Source organism: Astatotilapia calliptera, chromosome 8 (assembly GCF_964374335.1).
Source record: "Astatotilapia calliptera chromosome 8, fAstCal68.1, whole genome shotgun sequence".
NCBI lineage: Eukaryota > Metazoa > Chordata > Actinopteri > Cichliformes > Cichlidae > Astatotilapia > Astatotilapia calliptera.
In genome coordinates, this window is record NC_137429.1 from 29,356,473 (window position 1) to 29,362,705 (window position 6,233).

General features: G+C 38.5%; 1 long non-coding RNA gene across 2 annotated transcripts; it reads right to left on the minus strand.

Annotated features, from left to right (window-relative positions):
- Positions 1–2,908: 2,908 nt before the first annotated feature.
- LOC145430499 (uncharacterized) lies at positions 2,909–6,007 on the minus strand. Of its 2 annotated transcripts, XR_013911076.1 has the most exons (5): positions 5,725–6,007; positions 5,247–5,282; positions 4,721–4,873; positions 4,263–4,350; positions 2,909–3,680 (listed from the first exon to the last, which is right to left on the minus strand). It is a non-coding gene; the product is annotated as an uncharacterized LOC145430499 (long non-coding RNA). The 2 variants fall into 2 exon arrangements; XR_013911075.1 differs by lacking the exon at positions 5,725–6,007 and having other exon boundaries at positions 5,247–5,718.
- Positions 6,008–6,233: the final 226 nt, after the last annotated feature.

The window sequence follows — 6,233 nt, forward strand, 5'->3', positions numbered from 1 at the left end:
CGTATCACTCCGCGAGGCTCCGCCTCAGCAAAGTCGCACTGAAACATTTGACAGATTTTCGAGCGCCGTGCACATAAAATCGTTTCGAGGTCAGTAAACACAACCAGAGTTCATACATAAGGCACACGGGATTATAAGGGGCGCTGTCGACTTTCAGAAAAATCAAAGGATTGATTTTAAGTGCGCCGTATTTTCCAAACAACACGGTAATAACGACGGCCCGCTAGCATGCGCTACCAAAAATAGTGCTTTGTTGTGTATCTGACGGACGAAAGCTAAACCAGTTCCACACCAGTGAAGCTGCAGCATTTTTACAAACCAGTTCTGGTTCATCTGTTTCATTCAACGATCCGCTCTCGCGCTTCTCATTCTCCATCGCCGCCATACTTTTTCCGCCATGCGCGTATGAAAACAAAGGCACTGCACCTGCGCGTTTTATTCTATATTTATATTTATTTTATTCTATATTCTGTATTCTATCGCGATATCTCATTTTCTTATCGTTGCCCAACATTATACCGGTATTACCATGAACGGTATGATATGGCCCAGCCCTACTCCGTAGTGAATGTTTCCGAAACGTTCCTCTCAAAATGTACGACAATATGTCCGTGAAGGTTCTCAGTCATCCTGGTCATCGTAGTCTAAGGAGCTTGGAAAGAAAAGTGTCTGGATTCTGAGGTAATGTTCCTGATGCAATAGAAAGCACTGACTGGTAAACAGCAAACTAAAGAGAGCCACTAGAATGGTTTAAGTTACTCCTGTTAATACAAAAAATATGAACACAGAATTCCATGAATGAAATTAGACACCAGGAGCAAACAAGGAAAAGGAAGAAAATAACACAACAAAATGACAAAGAAAAAGGGAAGGACAGAATAACACATGAAAACAAATGTTGATAGAGATTACACTTCATTTATTCATTTGATCAATTATTAATTCATTTTTTGCAGAGTAAAATACCAGTTTGAAAGCTACTGCATGTGCTGATACAGTGACAGTACAGTGGTTTGCTCAATTGTTGACTGCAGAGGGCCACAGTTAAAAGTTACATTGACAGATTTTTTTAAATGCGAGATTAAGAAGTAGACTAATGATCAGTAGGCAGCAGCTCATGCCAAGAAAGAGGAGGTGGAAAGGTGAGTAGACATGGAGTAGAGATAGTGAAGATGAGCTGAAATACTTGGGCTCAACCATCCAAAGCAATGGGCAGTGAACAGGAGAGCTGAAGAGGAGAGTGCAGACAGGGTGGTGTGGGTGGAGATTAGTTTCAGGGGTAATTTGTAACAAAAGAAAGCAGCAAGAAGGAAAGGGAAGATTGACAAGATAGCAGTGAGACCTGCTATGATGTATGGTGTGGAGACGGTGGCAGAGTTGATGATTTTCACAGCGACTGACCAAGATGGAAAGACTGAGACAATCTGAGAAAATCCCGAATCAAACAGCTCCCTTTGAGCAAAAATCTTCCTTCCCACTTTTAAAAAGAAGAAACTGCCAGTAAAGGCAAACTCATGGAAAGGCAACCATCCTCTGCGACCTGGTGACGGGAGAAAGACTAGACAAAAACCACACTGTAGAGGAGAGATTAGTAATAATTCATGATGTGTAATCACACGGTCAGTGAGGAAGAAACACCCAGTGCATCATGGGGAGCTCCCAGCAGCCTCCACCCACTGCAGCTTAATTAAGGGACCATTCAGAGTCACCTGATCCTGCCACGACTATGTGCTTTATCAAAAAGGCTGGCTTCACTCATTCAATCCCAAATCCAACTTAAAATCATCCAACTCACATACAAGGCCTTGAAAAATCAGGCCCCATCCCATCCAAAAAGCCTTGTAGTACCTTATCAATAGAGCACTTTGCCCTCTGACTGCTGGTTTCCTTGGGGTTCTTACAGTAGTTAAAAGTAGAATGGGAGGCAGAGCCTTCAGTTTCCAGGCCCCTCTTTGGTGGAACGAGCTTTCAGACAGACACACTCTCTACTTTTAAGATTAGGGTTAAAACTTTCCTTTTGGATAGTTAGGACTGGATCAGGTGACATGGATCGCCTCCCTTATTTACGGTGCAAAAGACCTAAACTGCTCCCATGATGCCCTGAGTGTTTCTTCTTCACTCAGTTTTTTCATTTAATATGCATTTATACACACTGAAAAAAATATGTTGTTGGATTTACTTAATTCAATGGTGGACATTTGTTGCACACAGATGTTTTGCTTTGGCAGCAACTTAAACAATTGAGTTAAATTAACACAATTTATTCATGTTCAATAAACTTGTGCAATTTGTGTTGATAAAATGTGACTTAAACATGTTTTGATGAAGTAATTTGAGCTCTTGGAATATTTTAATCCTTCACAATTTTTTCACTTTATCCCAACACCATTCAATAACTTTTACCCAATACTACTTGGTCACTTAAATACTACATGTTATCTTCAAATTACATTTTGCTATTATATTCTAGTATCAAATACACAATTTTCAAATGGAGGCCTTATAACAGATTGTATTGTTCTCTTCCAAGATGGTTGCTGGCATCCACCAGTAACCTTTAAAAACAAAATGTCTAATTTAACTGCATTGATAGTAGGTAAAGAATTAAACTGACATTACTCCTCCACTGAATCTATATAAATCAACAGTTAAATAATGTCAGTTCTTCGGTGTTCTCTGGAATCAATCACAGCAAAGAAATTAGACTGTTTCTTTTGAAAAATGTTACAGGACAATACAAAACATTCTATTTAAGGCCTCTGACATCAAGATTCAGTTAAACAACAATTATAACTAAACAATTTGAGGAAATGTTAGTTTCCATTAACATTAAATTAGGTTACTGAATTGGCAAACACCTTCCTATTAACATTACCCATTTTACCCCAATAACTAAAGAAATTAGCACTTGCAGGTCAAAACCTTTATTCAAGAGACGCAAAAATAACATTGATACAGTGACTGTCAAAAATTACAGCACTGATCATACTGTGACATCTTGGTTCAAAACAGCACACTTAGAAATATTCAACGTTCTTTACTTCAACTGAATGAAACTGAAAATACCATTTCACACGACCCATATGGGATATTTAGACTGTATAACTGTTCACGCTACATCTCTTCACTAGTAAAAGAAAGAAAAAATACAAACAGAAATTGAAAAATGCTGCCAAACAGACAAACAGAACTTGTACAGAGCAAAAGGAAAAACAAACAACAAAAAACGGCTCGTCCTCATGGCAGTTGCAGAGTATATAAAAATGAACCCTGCGATCTGCTCCTGGAATTGAGCTTCAAAAATGCAGCAGAACAAGTGTGAGATTTAAATGTCCTCTCACCTAGAGCTGGTCACCTCACATGCATAACAGTGAGCTTCGTTGCAGGAGCAGTTTTGTCTTAGTTGTGAGCTTTTCTTGAGAGCTGAGTTGCATCCAACTCCATTACCACCCATTGAATCACCTCAAAAGTGTAGCAGAGCTGTGATGGGTAACTCATGTTGAAGGAATAAAAAAGGTCCAAACAGCATGGCTACTGCAAAGGTCACGTTATCCAGATCTTGAAGAACTACTATACCCTCGATGATGATGCCAACATCAGAAAAGTCATTGCCTGGCGCATCTCTGGAGACAGATGTTCATTGTGGTTTTCTCAATCTGTGCAGTGGCCTCAGTCAAGTCCTGGTTAAACACAAAACATTTTTTTAAGATTCCCTTTTAAACTCATCTCTTTTGAATCTACCAGCTCTAATGTTAGAGTAATTTAAACCATAGTAAATAGCTATAGCCAAAGAGTTGCCTGCCATGCTGCCATTCATGGTCTAACAGAGTTTCTAAGAGAGAGTGAAAAACATAATAATTTCAAATGCTTTACATTAGTTTTTGTTAGAAAGACACCGGCCCATCAGAAATCCAGGTTATGTCACTCAGAAGATGTTAGAATTTAGACTTTCAGCCCCACAATTTGGTTAGCTGTTGGTCTTTTTTTTTTTTTTTCAAACAAAAGCTAATGTAAATATTGGTGGGATTTTTCTTTGTTCACTAGAATGACAAATTTAAAGTTTTTTCACACTGATGTGACCCCTAATACAGGGGTAGGGGTGGGGCCTCAAGGGCCGGCGGCCGAGTTCACTACTAGGCCTCATGTGAACTTCAAATTATTAAAGAGGACTACTGGTCCTAACCAGTCCAATGAGGATCAAGTGGATAACTAAATGCATTTTTAAATGTTGCAAAGCCACAATCTACTCATAAAACACTCACCATGAACTCCTGCACCAAGATGTTGCAATTGTCTTTCACACAGATGCGGAGCACTTTGATGAGACCCCCTTTGAGCATTAATGTCATCCTAAAGTATTATAACAAAGAAAACAGAGATTTGTGAACTTTTCAGTAGCACAGAAGAAAATGATCCCAGACAAAAACTTGACTTTTTAAACCAGTCAACATGCAACACCAGCATCTACAAAGCAATATCAAAAATTCCTGTTTGACATCAACTTTATGGATATATAGTTTCCAGAACATATATTTTTAAAAAAAGATAATTTTTTCTCAGTGGACCAGTAAATGCATGACAAAAAAGAATGGCATCCTTTCAGTGGAATCAGTACTCACAGGTAATAGTTGACTGTTTCAATGGATGTAGCATAAAAATCTTTTACTGACCTAATGCAATACATATGCACTTTGTAGTTAAAGAATTTTAAAGTTCTTACTGTCATCATGGCAGCTACATCCTTTAGCTTTGTGCACTGTTCCCCCGATCACTTTGCAAACACTTTCAGCAGACTGTCAGAGAGAAACTCAGCTCCGTCAGAAACCTTGACTGTAAAGGCATGGTTGGGATGCACTGGAATGCTGCATTTTATCTGAAATAACATTTTGAAATTTTGAAATAACAGCAGGCACTGTGCTTGGTTAATCAGTAATGTTTTGTTGAATAAAAACTGTGTTTCCAGATCTTATGGGATTAAAAAAATCCAAAGATGTTTGTTTCTGATTTGCAACCCAAGAACCCACAAGTTACAACCTCATTTTAGTTCAAGTGTGCATTAATGTGAGTCCAGTAATCACCTTTCTGACAATACATACAGGTATAAGTTAAACCTATGGCAGATTTTGGATTTCTCAGTTGTTTTAATAGGGTGGTCTATTTGTGTATGCATGCACCTAATAATTATACAAAACCTATTATAATTAAGTTACAGAAACCTTAAGCGAAAATAGAATATACTTTCTTACCATAACACCTTGAACCCACAATCCATCAGCTGACTCCTGGTGAAATGCAGAATAGATGTGGTCTCTCAATGTGCAGCAAAAAAAACAAAAAGAAAAGGACAGCAGGTGAGGGCAGGAGGGGTAGGGATGTAAGCTAGCATAATGCCGCTAATGATATTAGCTAAAGCTGTTCAATGTCCAAAATCTCACTAACACCACGGTGCAGTAAATACACAATGTAACTGAAGAGTCAGTTGGCAAATCTATTCACACAGAAAACCAAATTATGTTATGAGTGCCTCATAATTAGGTTTAATGTGATATTACGGCTCTTGTGCCAAAGACAAATTCAAATGAAAAAGCGCCAATTCTTTGACAACAGATAAAACAGCAAATAAGCTAATGGCTCTTTTTTAGCATGTTACATGGCGACACTCTAGACGTTTAACTACATTTGGCTGAAATATGGTAAATATTAATTCAAAAAATCAAGACATACCAAAAACGTAGAGTTGGCTGCTCGACTTGACTGAGATGGATGCCTTTTTTGAACCACGATCCAAAGCCCGCGAGATGAAATCACGCGTGGTTTCACGAGATTTAACGTTGCTATCTTATTGACTTACGTCACCTGAACATGATATGAACAATTTAATACACCCTTTCTGCATATCATGTAGTTTTTACACTATATAGTTACATTTATCTTTAAAACATGAGGTAATTGTGTTAAATACATGCAAGATGCTTACATAAATCCAAGAGATGGCCAGTCCCTTTTTTTCAGTGCACCACTCTGCATTTAATCATTTCTTCTGCAGTGCGTCTTTATCCCACCTTCCTACCCTCACCCCCAATCAGTCGTGAGAGATGGCCCCGCCTCCTCCCTCAACCTGGTTCTGCTGGAGGTTTTTTCCTGTTAAAAGCAAGTTTTTTCTTCCCACTCTCACCAAGTGCTTGTTCAGGCGGTTGTCTGTTTGTTGGGGTTTTCTTTGTATTATTAGGGTC